This window comes from Oryza brachyantha, chromosome 5 (assembly GCF_000231095.2).
Source record: "Oryza brachyantha chromosome 5, ObraRS2, whole genome shotgun sequence".
Taxonomy (NCBI): Eukaryota; Viridiplantae; Streptophyta; class Magnoliopsida; order Poales; family Poaceae; genus Oryza; species Oryza brachyantha.
Genome location: NC_023167.2, coordinates 6,842,534 through 6,864,820, shown reverse-complemented (window position 1 = coordinate 6,864,820; position 22,287 = coordinate 6,842,534). Strand labels below are relative to the sequence as shown.

Genomic DNA, 22,287 nt, shown 5'->3' with positions numbered 1-22,287 from the left:
ATTAAAGCTGTCTCGGTTCGGTCTGATCTTCTAATCTAGTTGAGCGATTGCTAGTTATCGTATCAGTTTCAACTTAGATCACTTTCGTGTTTTGAGTTGATCTGGTCGACTACTTTGGACGATCTACGTGGGTTTGATATTTGTTGTTTGACATATTCAATCTAATACTGTCTCGGTTAGATCCGATCTAGTAGATTGCGTTTGTCAGATGGTTTATATCAGATCGATGTATTTTTTCATTGTTTTATCGGAGTACCAGCCGATAAGCTACTAGTCATCGTCTCATTGGCTTGATATCAGTCTAGATCTATTTAGTATCTATCCTGACATTGCTAGGTTTAATTTTGAACTGTCTCGGTTGGGTTCGATCTTCTATGATTATTCTTAGCAATCTGGGCTAGATATTTTATAGATCTTGGTTGTTCGTCCGCCGTCTATAGCCGATGATTTTTGCCGATCTATATTCTTACCATATTTGCATCAATAGAGTAGTCGGTTGCATTACTATGTAATTTTGATACCAGTCGGCTCGATTTATTTAGATCAGCAATTATTTATGTTGCGTTGGCTTGTGAGAATTACATGCAAATCGATCTTAGCCGATAACAGCACATGATTTATTGTTTATCCCAAGTAATTCGTCGGTTTATTTATTAGTCTTATCGATCTTCATGTTTCCTATAATTATATCGTGCTTGACTGCATACTGTCTTGGTTAAGTCCAATCTCTGTATGTTTGGTTCGATCTGGTTATAGGGGCTTGTCCGATCAACTAGGATTAATAAGTAACTCGGTGGATTACATTGGTCTAATATTTTGTTTAAACTATATTTCAATTGAGTTTCTGGCCGATCCAAGCTTTTTACAGCCGATCATTTGCCCTATCGGCTAACCGTTGCAGCATCAACATCTGATCGGCTGATATTTATTCACCTATCGGTTCGATAGCCGATCGACTTGTTTTACCGTTCATCTTGTCAGTTGCAGGATCAAACTGACTGGCACGCCCACGCATCATTCTAAGAATTTAGGTCCTGCACTGGAGCTGTCTAAGATTGACTCCTAGGCCTTCGTGTATGACACGTCAACATTCAATTTTGACGTCAACACTTTGATTGCCCGTTGATCTAATTTTCTGCAACAATTCTGTAAAAGAAAACATGTAGAGGAGTAAATAAGCAATTCAGATTCTGAACTATATGTTTGTATGTCATGTTTTATAGCTACTTCCCCTCTGACCTAGCTTTATTATCAGAATAACATAATTTGTCATGATTTGTAATTTTCGTATGCCTTATTAAACTCTAGATCAAAGAGTAATACAAGAAACTTATAAAACTCCATATCAGACATACATATTTGACATCATTATGCTTTAATCATAAGTAAGGTTCTATGACTGTGAATATTTAACAACTATGTGCTCTCAAAGTGCTTCTCAATCATAAGCCACTGATAGGTAAAATCCTAGATCTGAACAAGTATATTAAACCGCATCATATCTCTAAAGAAATTAGATGAGAGCTTTAAATATGTCATTAAAATTCATTATAGAAATGTATTAGATGAGAGATTTAAAGTTATAAACAATTATAATGAGTTAAAGTAGTTACAGTCAATAATTATTGCATTTACCTAAAATTTTTAATTGTATTTTTTTCAATGGAATTTATGTACATACATACATACAAAAATATCACACCTCTGGAGTTATTCTAAGCTGATTTTTAATCATCTAATTTTTCAGTCAACCTACTATTAAAGTTTAGCCCAAATGACCTGCAGAACTACAATATGCTTTTGTTCATATCATGAATAAAGTCATCATTTGGTTTAAAAACATTTAAATAAAAATATTCAAAGAGAAATATTAAATCAATATCAAAGACAATAAAAATTTCACTCCTACAAAGTTGATTGATACAAGCCATCAGTGATTAATATTGAACCATTTGATTAAGCAAAGAAAACAACATTATAATTCTAAAGATCATCACCAGAGAATTTTTATTATTTTTTTCATTCGAAAAAATAAATGTTCACTACTGATGATCCCTAGAACTGCAATGTACTTTTATAGAAATCTTGAATATATCTTCATTTGGCCATCAGAAATTTAAACAATGAACATATGTTAAGGGACAAGATAAACACATTATAGCTTTAAACACAATTAACCCAAAGTTTGATTATCTGTTTATGTATCAAAAAATTAAATTTCTTAGTAGATGATTTACAGAACTGTCATGTATTTTACTACAAAATCTTGAGTTTCAATTCATTTGGCAAATATCAGCATAATAAAAACAAAATATTTAAATAAAATTTATTATAAAATTTAATAGGATTAAAAGTTATAAACAATTATAGATGACTTAAAGTAGTTACAATTGAGAATTATTGCATTTACATAAAAAAGTTCCAATACAACAATATGTAAAGTAATTATGTTATATCTATTTATAAACTACTTGTTACTATTTTATGAATTTGTTTATATTGAATTATCAGGGGTGTTTACGCAGCAATATTTACTGGGATCATTCATCAATAGTGATTTTCATATAAGCAATTCAAGTATTAATTCAGGTTCAGGTAAGTTTCAAATTCAATTATCATAATTATGATTATATTACATTTATTACTAACAATATAATTGGAGAGCACAAATGTGTAGAAAGGATATAAATATATGAAATATTAAATGTTTTGAAAATTGTACCTGTTTTGTCTTCGAGATATTTATTAGATGATGTTTATCTTTAGTTATCAACAATACTAGCAATCTGAAGATAAAAAAAGACATCAGTAATTTATATTTCTACGATACGTGAATTCACTAGATATAACAAATCATTTCTACCAAAAACCATATAGATTAGCCATCAATATAAATTAAAAGATTTGTTTAAAAGAATACAAAACGCATGAAACCTCTGCAAGAATCGGGCAAGAAGATTAATTGTTTTAAAATGTTGAAAACTTTTAATTTTCTCGCCGGAAGACCTGCAGAACAGTTATGTGTTTAATATTATTAAATCTTTCATCCTCATCATCTAGCTAAATTATAAACCTAGAAAGGCAAAAACAATTCTAAATTTAACCATCAGGTTTTATATTCAAAAGATTTGAACAAGCATAGAAAAGCAAATCACAACTCTCGGCATGTTTGAGCTGAATTTTAATCATCTATTTTTCAGTCAAACAATTATTAATGTTAAAAATGGAGAGAAATATTAAATCAATATCAAAGACATTATAGCTGAGTTAAAGTAGTTACAGTTGAGAATTATTGCATTTACATAAATTTAATAGTTGTACTTGTTGAATGAAATAAATGTACATACATTAAAACTCTGAAAGTCTCAAGCAAGAAGATTTGTTTATTTTAACAAAAAACAGCTTAAACACATCAACTAGTTAAAAAGTCACCACATATTGAAATATACATTTATATAACAACAAACACATCAAAAGTTTACAAAATCTAAACTAAAGAAGATTAATTTTATTGATTATTCCAAACTTTTAAATATCTTACTTGAAAACATGCACAACAATTGTGTTTTAAAAATAGAAAATGTTCATTTTCATCATATAGAAAAGTTATATATATAAATTCTAGTTCTATACTTCAGATTATTAATAGTTACAGTGGAGCATTATAGTAATTACATAATTCAGAAAGTTGTAATTTTTCAAAAATATAATTTAATTACGTAATAAATTCATTGGAATTACATAAAAATAAAAATAAAGTATATAATGTAATTCAGTAATAAATTCATTGGAATTTCATAGTAATTACAACTTAAAAAAAGGGTTACAAATAAATAAGTACGGTAATTGAATTCACAAAAAATATAATATGTTATTCATATACCTTCAACAAACAGTCAAGAACAAAATGTGATATTTGAAAATTCAAACTATGTGTTCCAAAAGAACCTGAAAATGAATATATTACAAACAAAATACATGAGAAATATATGCACTTGATTGCATCTTAAAAATAACAGATCTGAAACAATTAAGTAAAAATTTCTTAATTATAATGAAAAACAAGGGACAATATAACACCCTCTAATTAAATCAAAGCCTGAGGTCATGTTTCCTTCCCTAACCATGTAGCTCAACAAGTTACATCTCATATTTCTATTGTTAATCATTACACACGTTTGCTGCTATCTCTAGTTTGTGCAAAGAGTTTAATGCCTCAACACTTCCATTAGTATTATATGTAATGTATGCCTTGCACTGCAGGATATGGCATGCCATACTTTTCTAAAAATTGTCCAGAAATGCAAATGCAAATTTGTCACACAACAGGTAAATTCAATCACATTGCCTGATATCCTGAGCTCTATATGAACAACTATGATGCTATTTGGTTTCAAATATGTGTTATTTAACTCATGCGCTGCATTTAATTTCAAGCACATGGATCTGATTTGTGCTAATATGCACCGGTCACACACCAACTTTCATGTTTCTTTGTTATTTAGGTGGGCGAGAATGACCATTTGTTTCTGAATTGTTATCTAGCCTTGCTACGACAATTGCTGATCTTGAGCCGCACCAGATTCATACTTTTTATGAATCAATATGTTCAAACCAAATGAATAAATTATAGCTTCGATTAAAATTATTTGTTGTTAATAGCTATTTTGCGCTATCTATTTTTGCTGCTCAGGTTGACCACATGATTCAAGCTGAATATGATAACACTAAGAGAGATGAATACAATGAAAAACTAGTGTCTAACTAAATACCTACTAGCTTAATGAAAAATAACCTAGACCAAAATTAATTAATATATTAGTAGGCTACAAAATAAACAAAACTATTAATTAATATATTAATATTGAACAGAATTAACAGATGAAGCACACAATATTGAATAGAACTAACAGACGAAGCACAATGTATGCTAGCCTGCCAAAATCATACGATAGATATGAAGGGGGGTATGACCTTCTCCATCCGTTGGAGCGGATCCGTCTTGAACTGGCGGACGCCATGACCGACGGAGTTATGATCTAGCGGGTGCACCTTCTCAAACGCGTAAAACCAACCTACATTCAAACCGGAAGGTTAGGAACAGATCACCCAAAACGCTAATAATCACTGTGAGCAAAAAAATCAAACATGCAGACCTAGTATGCATTGCCATTTGCGGTCACCTCGCGGATGAATTCGTCGACGAAAACGTCGGGAGGAAAGGAAGGGAGGCGAGAGGGAAATCGCCGGCTAGGAGAACGAAAGGGAGGCAAGAGGGAGAGTGAAAAGAGAGAGATTAAAAATGTGACGGTGTTGAGAGAAGAAGCGAGAATGAGCTGGAGAAATCGAGAAGCAACCGTGGAAATCGAGAAGCCACCGTTGCTCAGTAAAAAAAAATTATCTCCCTCCCAGGCGCAGTCTTCAAAAATTTAAAAGGCTAAAAAAAAGGTAGGGCCCACGATGTGACGGCTCACTGCCTCTCTACCCTCTCTACTGCAGATTGAACATAGAGAAGCTCAAAAGGTGGGGCCACGATAGATGGCTCACTACCTCTCTACCCTCTCGACCACAGATTGAACAGAGAGAAGCTCAAAAGTTGAAAATTGGTGGGGCCCATGATTAGATGGGCCCACTGCCTCAAAAATAGGGAGAAGGTGGTGGAGTAATTTTTGGTGACATTGGTATTCGGTGATATTTGGTAACAGCAGCGAAGAGAGAGAACAGAGATAATATCTGTCCATCCCATGGGTAATAGTAAAATTAATTATGCAAATGCAGATGTGAATTGAATAATTATATAAACTTTTAAGTGAAATAAAAATATCAAATTATTGAAAAAGTTAATTAAGTCAAATAAAGTAAATAAAAAGAGAAAAGCTGAAAAAGTACCATGCACGAGATAAAGCTAGGCCTAGCATAATTGCAATGGCTCTCCTCCCAGGCGTAGCAACATGCAAAATTCAAAACAATAATAAGACGTGGGCCTTGGCAGTAAATAACACAATCCACAAAATCAAGCTACAGCCTACGGATTTCAAAACCCAACAGTAAAAAATTGGACCCATATAAAGTTTTGATGCACTAAAAAATATACAGCCCAACCCAAAAAATAAGCCCAGAAGAAGCCCAAATAATAACCCACTATGGATAAGTACATGGGTTGGGAGGCCCAAACAACTTTCGGCACAAATCTTGAAGATCCAAAGGTCATGAATTTAAAAGAAAACATCCTGAGAATTTTGTTCATAGATAGCAATTCCGTTTTTCTTTTGCCAAGGGTCTTGTGAACTTCTCATATATTCAACATGTGCGCAGCACAGTGCAAAATACAGGGACAAAAAAAGGTTCGTTCCACATAAGTGTTAACTACATAGTTTAGAGCTGGTATAGGGGGTGCATGTGCGTCCACGCGTACGAGCGCTGGTATATATTAATATATATGGGGGTGTGCCTAGGTGAGTTATACTAATTTATAAGGAGACTGTTTTTTTTTAATTTTTCAACAATCTACACTGCAAACTAGTCCATAAGCTTTCATGATAAATTACCATATTAGATTCAATTATAAACCCTAAACCACCACTGATCTATTCGACTTAAAATTTATGGTGTGTCAAACGCTATGCATTGATATTTAATTTCTTATGGAATACATTAGCAACAAATATTAATTTAACATCTTAGGGTGCGTCTGATTCAAAGTATATGGGTGGATGGGTGTTAACGCCATAATTTGGAATTAGCTCTTGGAGAGAAAAACTGGAGAAAACAACCGAATCGGACAAAAATTGAAGCAATCGGACTAATTAGCTGAAAAGCGAATCGGATAAGGCCGATGGAAGTCGACTCGGATTGGGAGATGAGTTCGATTGGGTCTAAAAATGATGCAGATAGATTCAGGAAGCATATAGAATCCGTATAAAGTAATATTTGTAAATATTAGAATTTGTTTTAGGCAGTTTCTTTAAATATAGTATAATAGATACGAATAGGTATCCAATTCTAGTTAGTTTCAGTGATATAAATACAACATTCCGTAGCTTGTAATGAATATCAATAATCTTATGATCAATACACCTTTCGATGCATCGCCACAACTTTCGACAGGAACGAGCTCTTGGCGCGAAGTTTGTCAGCTTCGCAATGTGAATTCGTGATTGTCAACCCGTTGGATTGACTAGATAGAACTATGTCGATTTAGTTTGATCTTCTATCCAGTTTATTCGATAATTTATCTGAGACTTGTTGTTATTTCAATCTATTTATTAGTTTGGGATAGTAGCTAGTTCTCGATCAAGGTTATGCCGATACTTTATTAAATCTATCGGTATGAGTTTTGCACGGCTGATTCTTTCTCGGTTTAGTCCGATCAATCTGGTTTGTTGAGTTTATGTTTATAGATTAGATTGAGTATTTTCACAGTCTTTCCGCTGGAGTTTTTCCCAGCATTATCTTAAGTAACCTATTAGTTTGTTCGTTAACCTTATAGATCATTATGTTTTCTATAATTATGTTGTTCTAAAGTACATATTATCTCTATTTCATCCGATCTATGTTGATTTGGTCCGATCTTGTTCTAGAAGTATGTCTGATCTACTGGGTTTTACAGATAAGTTGATAGATTACACTGGTTTGAAATTGTATAAGTGGATTTTTTTTATATCCTTAGACTTAGATCGTGCAAGGCAAGAATTTCTCGCTATTTATGATTTCATATTCTTGTTACTAGATGTTCTATAGGAAAAACAAGAAATCGCAACCCCTTTCCGCTACACATAAAAATGGATTTCGAAAGTCAAATTTTCTTTTCAATATCTTTATCTTTCTTTTTTTAGGAATCCTATTTTTGTTCTTATACCCATGCAATAGAGAGCTAGTGGGAAAAGAGAGGTTAATTTTTATTCATTTTTCCGTTAAAAGATGGACTTTCTTGGAAATAGGAATCATGGAATAATCCTGAATTCCAATGTTTATTTCTATAGTATGTTACCTTAGCAGGCAGTTCGGCAGACATGAATTTCAAAAGAAATTTTGTACGGATTCTATATGAACCAGCAATACCTATAGGAATAGGGAGCTATTTCCTCATTATAAAGGGAGTTCTGGTTTGAACATGTAACATCCAGCCATAATTTGCTATGCAGTTTCAAGCTGTGAAATATCTTATTTTGTGCTATGATATTTTTTGATGAAAATATCCATTTTCTTTTGGCGCCGTTGAGAACTCTAATACCCATTTTTTTTATTACAAGAAAGTAGACAATGCACACCACATTCACAGACGTACTAATGTGCCTCTTTACCACCTGTCCAACAATGAAGAAGCCATGAATAAATTTGTGAACCTCACAATAATCCTATCAAAGCACACCCACTTTTACGCAAATATCTATAGAAGCCATGGACAAAAACTGTGAAATGAGAATTTGTTTGTATTTTTGTATTGGAAAAGTAAACGAAAAGGAGATAAGTTACTTGTCTTAGTGGTAAAAGGGCACAAAAGATTTCAACAACAGTAGAAGAAAGAAAACCAGTTGTGAAAAGCCACAGTAGATATGTTAACGCTTGAAGTCCTTAACATAAATGAGCTAATATTAAGATGCCCTGAGAAGAAAATTACACTTACAACTAAAGCTCCGGTATTTCCATGTAGTCCCGTTGTCTGATTTGATGACTCACGTTTAGTTCTTTTCTTGTTCACTCCCCTCTTCACAACCTCTCACATCTAAAGAAGCACAAGGTATTTTATATTTGGTACCATCTCATCATGTACGACTACAATCTAAATTATGAGCTCTACTAATGAAGTCATTAGAAGCCTCATGATCAAACAAATTGTTTGCAGGAGAAACCCTGCACAGTCTTGACCTTTTCCTCGCACGTGTATTTGGAGATTATGGTCTGTACATAATCTCTTTTTAGGTGGTGCTTTACTAAGGCCCTGTTTAGTCCTTCAAAATGACAAAAGTTTTGATATTTTGGAACACTTTTTGGCAAAATAGATCTAAACCCTAGGGTAAAAAATGACAACTTTGCATTTGGCAGTCTAGAGTAGCAAATTTTATCAAAAAAACGCATAGGGATACGGACCACCTCTCACTTTTGCCAAAAAATGGCAACTTTTGTATGTCTCTAAACACCAAGTTGCAAAAATGCAATGCCAAAACTTTTGTTATTTGCCATTTGCTATTCCAAATGGATCTAAACATGCCCTAAGGCCCTCTTTAGAGGCACTTGGAATAGCAAATGGCAAATGGTAAAAATTTTGGTGGCAAAAGTTTTGCCATTTTGTATTTTTGCAAGTTGGTGTTTAGAGGCATGCAAAAGTTGTCATTTTTTGGCAAAAGTGAGAAGTGGTCCGTGTCCCTATGTACTTTTTGTTAAAATTTGCTACTCTAGACTACCAAATGCAAAGTTGTCATTTTCTTACCCTAGTGTTTAGATCTATTTTACCAAAAAATACTTTAAAATGGCAAAACTTTTGTCATTTTAAAGGACCTAACAAGAACTTCAGAAGTCACACCTGCTAAGCTTCCAGAACTTCATTTGCTTTCACCACCCAATTCAAAGGAGATATGACCAGCAGTCTGATTGCAGATGAAAACAACATTGTCGGAATTATTAGCATCCATATTTTGTCTCGAGTCAGTGCGGTTAGTTTCATTCTGAGTTTCTCTTTCCTTGTTGGTACAAGTATCACCATTGCACCCTGATTTAGAGGTACAGTCAGCAGTCAAGTGCATTTCCTCATTACCCACCTCCTTGTGTCCATTAATAGGGCTGTTTATTATAGCAGAAGCAGATTTTCTGGTCACTGAACTCCCATTCTCATCGCATGTATATTTGTCTAATCTCAGGTATCCTATTTGGCAAGCAAGAGCATCTCTGTAAGTGAATAGCATCAGCATTGTTGCCTGAGAGCTTCTTTACAGTGTTAACAACATTTCCCATGAGATCAGTTGCAAGCGGATGTCTTCCACAAACTTCTCCAAGGATGCTTGAGTTGCATTGCACACACTCTTTGGACCAATGGTGACAACAGAGCCAGGTTGAGACTACATCCACAAATTTGCTTCTCAGGCATACAAACTGTTCTAGTCACACGTGACTGGAATAGCGATCAAGCAGACCTGCATGCGTGTCATACAACGATGCATCATAACAGTGTTTCGATTATACTAAGGCCACGTTCGCCAAGGACCACAAGTTAACTTAATCGCCTCATTTACTGCGAGCATGTTTCCAAACTGCTAAACGGTGTTTTTTAAAAAAATTTCTATAGAAAAGTTGTTTTAAAAAATCATAGTAATCTATTTTATACTTTTAATAATTAATAATTAATTAATCATGTACTAATCTATTGCTACATTTTCTACGTCGGGTAAGTTATCTTACAACCCCCACCAGCGAATGTGGCCTAAGAGTGAAAGCATGCTTCCGTGAATTCCTCAAGCGTAAAATGTGTAATAAAATACATGTAACCAAAACAAGAACTTAGTATCTTTAGCGAAATCCCAGAATCCTCCATATTGTGGGTGGTTTTAAAGGAAAAAAAATCGGATATATATATAGCTGCAATTAGATGTCTAAAGAAAATACAACTAGTTCTATACCTCAACCATATTGAGTTGAATGAGCAATGCTAAGAACATTGTCTCCTTGAGATCTTTAGATTTTCTGGACCATCCGATTTTGTGATAACTATATAAACGACCAAATTAACTGCTACAAACTTTGAAATTTTGCTTTAGAACAGTCAGATGAGAAACTTTTATGTGTGCAAATTTGTTGGTACGAATGTACACGACATGCCAAGGAAAATAAACAAAATTCCACATTCACAGAAGACAAGGCCATATAGAATCTCAGCTCAAAGCAAACCCCATGTGTTTCAAATCACGAACTACGCTCCTCTGCCCACCCAACCCAACAAAAAAAAAGGAAAAAAAAAGATCATCCCATCTTGTATAGTGACAAGAACCCTCCAAATGAAAGGAAGAGAATCCAAAACATCCCCATCCTCCATCAACATGAAAGAACTCCTCTCCACAATTCCAACACTGGTTTGGAGGTGTGTGCCTCCTTCCTTTACCGACCACCAAATTCGCAGCAAAAAAAAGCGGGCCGGGGGGGCGGGGGCAGTGGCGGAGCCACCAATATGGCGAGGTATGGCGGTCGCCATACCTGGCAGCCAGCAGAACACCCCCTCGCCATACTCAGTGTTGTATGCCGCGCAGAAGATGATTTATAAGTATTATGATTCATATGAAGTATCATTCGCATGATGATTTATAAGTTAACGTATTATAGCTTCATTTTATTTTACATATATGGTTCTTATATACAAATTAGAATTTAGTAGTATTAAAGTTCGCCATAGGTATATTTTCGTTCTGGCTCTGCCACTGCGGGGCACGCTACGAAACTAAGCAGAGGCAAGCGTAAGAAGGAGCGTACGTACCGCACAAGCGCGTGGCTGGTTGCCCGTTAGTTTGGACGCACAGCGGCTAGGGTTTAGCTTCCGGCGAGAGGGAGGGTGTGTCCCAAGTATTATAACATCCAATGTCCAACGTGACCGTCACATACTATCGGAGGAGTGAGATCCATATACGCATAAATAGCCACTCGTCATCAATGTGTCCATGATCACGGTTGACAACCTTCTGTTATAATAATCGGAATGCCGAGTAGTGAGCACAAGACATAACCGTAAGATAGCTTGCTAGTCTACTCCGTCATATGCCCATCAACCACTCGAAGGTGGTGACCAAAAGCATACCCCAGTGACTCGATCCAAAGCGTTATCCCCGATTATCTCAAGCGATCAAAACCCGTTACTCATGCTTAGCTAGTTCCCACGAATATGACTAGCCTCACATTTTTCATCGTAAGCAATTAATAGTCATAACAGTATCATATCATGGATAATAAGTGCCAAGGTACATGATACAACATAGGGTCCAAGGTCCCAACATACACAAAATGAGTAGCAGCGGAAGACTCAAATAAAGCTCATAAGCATAAAACAAAAGCCGGCGGTGCCACAACCCCACAAGGGCAAACCAACTGGGCAAGTGCCAAGCTACAAGAGAAGGGATCACTCACCGCCCTCGCCACCCCCGGCAGAGCAGTGACCACACAAGAAGCACAACTCATACCCAGAATCCTCACCTGAAATTGCAGACACCGGATTAAGTACAAGATTGTACTCGCAAGTCTTACCCAAAACTATATATAAAAAGGAGAGAGGAGTATGCAAGGTTTACCTTAACTTAAGACATCTAGGTTTAATATTTACATAAAGCCAATTTTATTGAGCAAATAACAGTAAAAGAGGTTAAGTAATAGTAAATATAACATCATTTTAACTTATGGACAGCAAGTATACAATTCTGAAACGCATAAGCAAAAGAGCCCAAACAGCACTCTCACCAACAACAAGGGACTACCCAAGTCCACACCATCATGGCACAGCATGCCAACACCACCATCAACCACAAACTCATCCATATTAATCCACATTTGATGCTAACATAACTGACTAACACATCAAGCAATGTCCATAACCGAGGACGCGGCTATTCGAATAGATTATACTCTGATCAGAGGTGTACAACTGTACCCACATGAAATGAACGAGGATCAAAAGCTACACACCCCGTCGAATACGGTACGCGAGTGATACAAGCTCATTACATGTCTTTCCTAACCCCACCCCAACCACCTATACCACGCCGGGGTTCTCGACGATTCAGTCACGTGCATGTGTGATGTGACCAAGGCGGGCGCACCACGCGGGAGGCACCCCCGGCCAACATAGGCACCCGAGGCACTCCAAAGGGTTACCTGCCCTCACATCTCTCCAACGTGGTATAAATAATCAGAGTAGAGCTAGTAAAGAACAAGCCGGTCCCAAATAAAGCATGTGGTAAGTATGAAGGGTGCTTGAATAGATGTCAAAATGTTCGGTCCTTAACGACCCAGACGGGCCTACTTGCATTAGGGGAAACCAACCTCCCTTCATCGCCCTACCACCCATCCAAGTCCAACATATTTGATCAACCATAATTTAGTGTAAGTGCTCAAGTTTTATGCCCATAATACAAGTTGTCTATACACCACAAATGATAGTACTGTCAATCCTTATACTTCTATTAGCACCAAGCATGGCTAAGCATGAATAAAGTAAACAAGCCTAACACTCCTATACGGTGGTGACAAGGCATAAGGTCAGCAACATAACAGGGAATAAATGCATAATTAGGATCTACCAATTCACCCAAAACCGACGTTTTAACATCTAAGAAACACATGCATATATATAGGTATAGTTTTGCAACCAAAGATATTTATAAAGAAAGTATAGGTTCTATATGCTTAGGTGCTTGCCTTCCTGCTGAGGGTAGTCACTATCCTCCTCTGGATATGGCTCGTTGCTCTTCGGATTCTCCAAATCTACCGAAAAGAAGCAATATGCGAATAAGAGCCAAATAAACATGCACATGCAAAATGATCAATAAATCATGAAATAAATACAGTGAGTAGAGCACAAGTTAACTTGGATTTAGGTGAAAGAATCACTAGATTAACACTAACAATTTAGGAGATATGAAAATAACGAGCATCAAACACTGAAAATGGTCCTATGCCAAAACTGCATATAAAAATAGCTCATTTGGTGATTCCCACAAGGTTCAGCAAATCAACATGACTGTAATTTGTTTCACATAAAAGAGTGCAGTTTAATGATTATATGAAAACTATTTGGATTGTTTAATTTGGAGTTTTAACAAGATAGTGGGTATATATATATATCAAACCTAGAGAGTGAAAACAGGAAAACTGCTGCTTGCAGCCCTTGAGCAAATGATTTAATTGAATGTTTAGGGATTGAGGAACATGAGGATGGCAATATATCTCAGCTATTGGTTTGTGAAGACAACGTGTGGGGTAGATCACCAAGGGATTAAGTCACAACCTGAAATTTCTAGTTAGCCTAAAGACTAAGAAGCTCAAAGACAGCAACTTACTTTCCAATGGCAACTCACAAAGTTTACTTAAGCAGTCCATGAATGCATACACTGTGAAATGCAGTTGATGAGGTGCTAAGGTTGTGAAAGTTGGAGCACAAATCAGCCATAGAACAAGAACAAATCGATTAAGAAAACAAATGGTGATAGCAACCTGAGTAAAGAAAGAGAGAGAGGGGTTGAAATCGCTGGAATGAAGAGAAACGGGTTGCAGCTGTTCCTTGATCCAAAATATTACATCAGAGACCTGTAGAGAGAGCTAGGGAGGCTCAATATAATGGCACACACAAGAGGAACACCATGGATGGGAAGGAAACTCACCAAATGGAGCAAAAACAGGGTTGTTTTGCTCCTGCAACCAGCAGCAAACTCCACCTATTTTCTCTCCGATCTCCCTCATGAACCCATGCATGTGCGAGATATTTGGATGGATGGAAAGCTTAAATGATGGGGATTGTTGTGGTCTAACATGCAGGGATTGATCTTGGGCTATTGGATGGGATTTGGGGAGGAGAAGTGAGATAAGTGCTCAGCTTGGGAAAGAAGAGAAAGGGCAAGCAGTGAAAATGAAAGAGGAGGAAGAAGAGGAGGTTTCCTCTGTCTCCCTTAAGTCCTGAGGTGGGGAGGACGTTCATTGGTGTGGTTTGGTGCTAAAAAGGCACCCAAGGTCAGTGACAAGTGGGTCCAAGTCGTGGCTGTTTAGGAGGGTGAGAGAGGTGGGTGAAAAATTAAGTACAGATTCACTCTTGTAGTTTTCAGAATTTATTTTATTTCCCTCTCTTGGTAAATTCAATTTGATTAAGCTACAAGAGTGCGAAAAATGTGTGTTTTGGTGTTGAGATAGATTGAGTTACCTAGTTTTCATTTTTGAAAGTTTCACACATTCCAAGTATTTTAAATCTGGTGAAAAGATGAAATGGGTTAGGCTGAAACTTGGTTTGAATTTTTAGGAGGCCTAAACATAGAGTTAAAATTCAACAAAATTTATATTTAGTGATGATAAATAAACTAATATGTGAATAAATTATTAAATATGTATACTTTTGTTCAGGTTATTGCTTAAATAGAAGTGGTTCCAATTTTATCGATTAGAGTTAATTTTGTTATTGCATATGATCAAATTGTAAATATGCAATCTAAAAGAATAACAAATGAATTTCTTACCTGGTTATGAACTAGTGCTCTTACAGAGGGGCCTCCCCCCTCTCTCTCGCTACGGAGCTCGGAGGCGGCCTTGCCGCGAGGGGGATGAGAGGAGATGGCGCTCAGATGGTCGCCGTACCGCCGCCGTAGGCGCGCATGCACAGCCGGCCACCGCCGGTGAGGGAGGGAGCGGAGGAGGTGGTTACCGTTGCCGTTGTTTGGTAGCTCTCCTCGCACCTCCTCTGCCTTCTACGATTTGTTTGGGAGGCTCTTCCGACGAAACGCAACGGTCATTGCTCCTTCATGTTTTTTATTCGTCGCTGTTATTTTTATATTTACGTTTGATCATTTATTTAATTTTAAAAATTAAATAATTATTAATTATTTTGTTATAATTTGATTTATTATTATTGCAACTTTAAGTATAACCTATATTTTGCATATCTGAATAATTTTTAAAATAAAACAAACGGTTAAACAGTCAATGGTGTTATATAAAATATAAAATTTGGATGAGTACGATTTTATGCCTAATTTTTTTTGTTTTCTTGGAGATCTATTTTTTTTAATAAGCCAAATTTTAAATTTAAGGCCAATTTGGAGAGTTTTTTTATTATAGTTTATTTTTCAGTCTTTTGCTTTTATATTGGTTGAACATGTATATAAAAGTTTTATCCACAAATTGGTTTTTAATCTCTTGGTTCAATTGTTTTACAGCAACAAATAAACTCATTTTCTCAAGTTTAAAATAATTAATATGTGATTAATTATACGTTAATGATTTATCACATTTTATATGACCGAATTGATTCGGTCAATTTTTTCAGAAAAGAAATTGTCCTGAAACTTATCATCTAAGAGTTCTTCTGAGGTTGGCTCGAGCATGAAGTTTCAGCTCAAATCGGGGTATATCAAAATAATTCACTTTTACCCTAGGTTACTTCATAAAACCGGAGGAAAATATTGTAAAATATGATTGGAACTTTAGGAATGTTGAATTTAGACCATGTTTTATGAACTTTCATTTATATTTTATAAAATTCCACGAAGTTTCTATAGGATTGATGGCATGTTCTGGTGTTAAACGGAAAACACCAGTGCAAAGTGGAAGTGTATGCTCAGGCTAGCGTAATTTGAAAACCAATGTATTTTTTCTTAGCACAAAATACAATTTACTCTGATTTTTAAGGATAATGAAAGAAAAACAAACTCAAAGAACTCTATACTACTGTAACATTTGTCTCAAAATAAGTTGATTTGTATCTCTTTATCTGATAATCCACCACATATTAGCTTTGGTACCTCTTAACTATCTGCACACTAAACCTACTTATTAATTAGACACTTTGGTCTTTCTTTCCCCTCATTCTAATTTAAACTATAACTACCATCAGTCGACTTAATATGAGAAAAATGAAACTGGCAATTTTGGGGAAGCAAATATCGTCTAAAAGTCTGCATAATCGAACTCCAAAAAAACGTTTTACTCAGCAAGCAAAAATGTAAATATTTTGAATATTAACATGATATTTAACAGATTCTCCATGAAATAAAATCAACAGATTTTCCATGAAAATACTATCATGCAATCATATTTTCAGAGCATTTTGTAAGTGATTAAAAAAAGTGAAGAAAATCCCTTGTATATTTGTCAAAGGGGTTCTGTAGAATCTACACTTGCCAATGGCAAACTATAGAATCTCTTCGAATAAACAATGCACGAAACATATGCATAAGCTGTTGCTGATGTGCATCTCTTCTCCATACTCCATTCAGCCGCAGCCAACACCGTCCAGATTCATGCCATGGACAAGAGATCCACACTCAGGTTCATGAAGGTATTTCAGTACCACAAAAAAAGATTTAACACAAATTCCTCTAAGGCTTGGATAAATTTCATATTTGACAGCACATATATATTACTGCCACTGGTAGTACCAGGAGCAGACTCCTGCGACTGGTGATGCAAAAACAAACTTGTTAGTAGTTGTGGCGACAATGGAGGTAAAGAGGTGCTGCAACTAACAGTCGCACTAGCAGCATTATTCGTTTTTAACCCTCAATACATCTTCCATACCAAGGCCTACAATCAGAATCAGCTATGGAACGACAATTAGCTGCAAATAAACTGGGTGTATATATATAGAATGTACCATCCATCCTAGACCTTAGGAGTTCCAGATAGATCGGCAAAATGTTGCAGAAAAAGAGCCCACATTTTCGAAGAGGATATAAGCGATCTGTGGGCTATGGAAGATGCTCAGTGAGCCCTTCTCTTCTTCGCAGGAGTCCTTGAGTTGCTCCCTGCCAGAAAAATCATACATCATTATGATTTACCCCGAAGCATGCTGTTTCAGAGTCTCTTGAGGAAAAAACATAATTAGAAACAGCAGTAATAAATCAACCTTTGAGAGGTGATTGCAACTCTAAACCAGCCACGCCTGAAACCAAACCATCCTACAAAAGGAAAGCATTTAGTGACACACTGAGCAAAGGGTTTGAACACACTGCGTCAAATCACATATAGGTTGGATGCCTTGGATAATATCCCTTGAACCTACACTAATTAATTTTAGCAATCATATATAAGCTAATTATGGAGACTATCTTATCACATGGCAAAGAGATTTCATGTTGCTTGACTAACTTTGTCATAGATAATCCTTTGGCATCCAGGATCCAATGGGGGAACTACCACACGACCTGCAAAAAGAATTGCCCTAGATTTAGTTGCAATTGATAAATAATTCAATAAACAGAGTCCAGCAGCAAAATGTATATTTTACCTGATCTAGTTCTTCTCAGTTCGAGAGATTCAGGTGTTGAAACTGATGATGACTTGGCCTTGGCACGGGTAAGAGGAGAACAATGCGCCTGAGATGTTCCGAAAATATTACAGGGATATATATAAGCAAAAATATATCATACTGATGCAGACTGATTTACATAGGGTAGCCAGATAAATACATGCAGATGACATGGGCAGAAAGAATTGGCAACCCTAATTGAATAGTTCAAACAGCGGTAAATCATCAGACAAATTTTCAAACCCAACAGCTTAACAGAACTATCTCCTGAAAGGATAGCACGGTAATTTATAAATATAGTAGAGCTAGTAAAGTAGCCTTTATATCATACTGGATATTTACTTCCACAATAGAAAAAGCATGTCAAGCAGCAAAGTGCTATTGCTGATAACGTCACTGCTGAAGGATACGTGGAGGATCTAGAGTCTACTGCCAGAGGAGGTGCCCACCACCTAGGCTGCTAATAACAATAAGTTTGAAGATTGTAATTATGTGTCAATCTTGGATTGTTCATGCTTAATTTAGTCCTAATGACTGAGATTTGCAATTGCCCTTTTCTTGCTTTGCCTTCAATAACTCTTCAACTGGTTACAGGTACTAAATATTTTTAACTTTTAAAGAATAAAAAGGATGTGAATTAATCCTTACATATGGTACTGGAGTCCTGATCATTGACGATCTAGTAGCACCAGGTGACATGTAACATTCAGGTCTTTGCTCCTGTGCTGAGCCAACATGCTTCTTAGGCCATCTACGAGCACCTGCAACACATCGGACTTTGATATCTGCTCCTTTGCTGGGCCTACAGGCTGCTTTTCCAGATAAACATTATCAAGCCTTTTATAGATGTGTATCATGAGGAACACAACTAAGAAACATGCTAAATATGATGCCTCTTTGCTTGCACAAAGATGCTACATTGTGTTGATTATTTATTTTTATATCATAGTGTTACAGGTTATATGCAGCATTGTTATGCTTGTTGAAATATCTTAATGAAATAACCTTGTCTCATAAGTAGAAGAAGTTTGTTTAAACTATTCCAACATCAACAAATGACCAAACAATGGAAAACTAATAGGGGCATTATCAGCACATAAACTGCATACGTACAAGAAGTAGCTAAATGGGGTTTCAACATTGATTAACCTAACAAATGGTTTAAAGCTCACATTTCTCAGGGATTCCCCATCTGAATGAACTGAAGTTGACATATCTACATTTTGTACAACCTCCTCATTCAATGTTATGTGCTGAGCTATTTCCAGGCAAGTTTGATTTTCCACACAATTATTGCTATTGCATGTACTTATGGGCAGAATATTGTCCAAACAATCGTCTGAGGAGAAATTAGCCCTTCCAGATAGCACAGTGGCTAAAACCTCTTCAGATCCCTGACCCACTGAACTTCCAGCATTGGTACTTCCATCTCCCATCCCAAAGGTCAAATTATCAGTGGACTTATCGTAAATCGAATCGGAGTTGACAAGATGACTGGCAGCCTCCTTATCTTCTACATCTGGATGGATAAATTCATTCTGATTTCCAGCTTGTTCAGAAGTCTTGTCCCTCATAAATTCTTCTGTAGAAGTCACGCCATGATCTCTATCTTTCGAAGTGCTCTCCACGATCAAGTCTATCTTCCCATTCCCCACCTTGTTACATACAGCTGAAGATCCTTCATTTCCTTCATTGAAAGCAATAGTATTTTCCTTTGCTGAAATGTCAAGGTCACAGGCGTATTCCTCAAATCTTGGTTTTTTATTTGATAAAATAGAAAACATTTTCAAAGGAACCAGCATCGCCTGAGAAACATATACCGTTGTTCAGAAGGCTCGCTATGAAAGAACATCCAACTTTATCAATAAAGTTTCCTACCTGAAATTTCTCCAAATAAAACTTAGTTGAACTATCTTGTGACTTGCTAGTTTTACAAGAGCTTGCTTGAGATCCTAAGATGTAGCTCTCCCAGAAGTATGGAAATCCAACCATGAATTTTTCGCAGACCTGCATTGTTTGCACATTAAAGACCATGTCATGTATAACTGCAGTTACAGAAGTAGAACATTTTTGGACATGAATTTCAACATAAGTTACCAAGCAGACAAAATTTCCAAAGTTAATATAGGTAATGCGTGACTTTTTTGAATCATATGATATTCCTGTTATCTATCAGCAAATACTAACACAGTAGGATAGATACACAGAACAAATGAGAGAAACAGGTCTTTGGCCAGGCAGTTCATGACATTGTCCATTTAAGTGGTCCATAAGCCAAGAAACACTGAAAAATGTGCATACCTCAAGCGAATATCCATGTTTTTGCATTTGTGAAAGATCTAGTGGGCCATTAATTAACACTATGACACTGTCTTCAGCTTCAAGAAAACAAGCTTCATGACGTTTAACAATAGGTGCAGAAGTGAATAGATGAAGTTTGTGGCCGCTGTTATACATGAGCAACCAATAACTTCATTAAAATACCAGAAATTGGCATTTAAAACAAGAAACAAATTGAGAAACAATACTGGTGATTCCAAAATAGGAGGATCATGGCTACAAGGCGATGCTCAATCTGTTTCAAAACAACGAGCTACATAACCCCACGACAGTTTCATGGTCTCCAAGACACAACTAAAATGCAAGAGTAACACCATAAGGCACAAGTTGAAGCATGTTTTGGACTGGAGTATCAAACAATCGTATAGGCACACCTTTCACAAAGATCTAGCAGGCGGTCAGGTAGGGAATGTTTCTATGTGTGCCTTGATCAATTGATTCCTATAACTATGGGCAACACGTCCATTTTAAATTTATCCAGACCTTCACTTCTACGATTCATGTTATATGCACACTGCAGATTTCTGCATCTAGTTTGCGCGCATGACCTCTCCTTCACTGCCACCCAAAGTCAGCTCAAGGGAGCAGTTCTTCATGCCACTTCATGTACCAAATAAACTTGAAAGAAAGCAAATGCTTCGAAATTAGCGTGAAAAAGAAAAGAAAACCAAGATGGAATAAAAAAAAGGTTCTTGCTCGCGCCGATTCCCACATGGATAAACACAATGGTGGCTCTGAACGAAAAAGGATGTCCTCCTACAGGTAATGTCATGCTGGTCAGAGTCGCAACTTCCACTATATATGATCAAATGTCAATCCGGTGTTCCCGATCCGACTGGTGACCCGAAATCTTTTGTGGGTGCCAAGCCTATCGATCGAGAGACATCAACCCCACACACATACAAAAACACACACAAAAAAAAAACTCCTTTCTTTTATCAAGAAACGCTTCACCTTTCCGCATGGCCGGCGACGCGAACCTTCCGATCATCCCCTTCCACCCTCTCCAGCCACCATTTGAACAGATCGACCTGAGCGCGGAGACGCCGGCGGCAGGCTTCAGTACTTATAACAAGCAAAAGAAGAAGGAAAAAAAAAAAAGGAGAAACGCAGGCCGGAATGCGAAAGGGGTGGGGGAGGGGGAGGGGGAGGCTCGAGTAAGCGTAAGCAGGGGCGCTCCTCGTCGCAGTGGAACGGGACGGGGCCGGCGGAAGAGCGCAGCGGGTTCCGCGAGAAGGAAAGGCTGAGCATGGTGACCGGCGGCAGCGCGCTCCGGCGAGGCTCGCCGCACGCGGCGGGGGGTTTGGGGTTTTGGTGGCCATTCCCCTTCCTCTTTTTGGGAGGGGAGAAATTTGATTATATGCCACTCTATTCAGCTGACATCATCCAGCATGATTTTATAAAAATATCATTCCTCATTTAACTTGTTAAAAATATCATTCCTCATTTAACTTGTTAAAAATGTCACTGAAGCTGAATATTTTTTATCCAAAATACGCTAAATGTAAAAAATGTCCCTCATCTATCCATGAACACTCTTAGCCGGCGAACCGGCATCACCACTCTTAGCCGGCGAGCTGGCCACGGTGCCCGGGGAAGGCCGCGGATGCCGGGGGAGGGCGGGGGCAGGCAAGTTGGCGCCGGGCCTGAGAAGGCGACCTAGCTGCGACTGCAAGGGGATGCGTGGCGACCAGAGGAGGAAGCGGCGGGCGGGAGGCCGAGGGACGCGGAGGCTAAGAGAGGTGGCCGGGGGGCGCGGCAGCGGTCGGGAGGCCGGGGGATGCGGTGTCATCTGGAGTCTTCCAGCGGCAGACGTGAAAGGCGGGGTCAGTGGCCGGGAAGATGAGCGGTGAACCGGGAGGAAGGCGGTGGCGGGCAGGAAAGGTGGCGCCGGCGGTCGAGAAGATAGGCGGTGAGCGGGGGAAACGCGGCGGTGGGCAAGGAAGGCAGCGCCGGCGGGCGAGAAG

At 37.4% G+C, this 22,287-nt stretch overlaps 2 pseudogenes; both read right to left on the bottom strand.

Annotated features, from left to right (window-relative positions):
* Positions 1-8,377: 8,377 nt before the first annotated feature.
* On the bottom strand, positions 8,378-9,951 carry LOC102700714 (annotated as a pseudogene).
* A 6,833-nt stretch (positions 9,952-16,784) lies between these two features.
* LOC102700996 lies at positions 16,785-21,671 on the bottom strand (annotated as a pseudogene).
* Between the last annotated feature and the right edge of the window lie 616 nt (positions 21,672-22,287).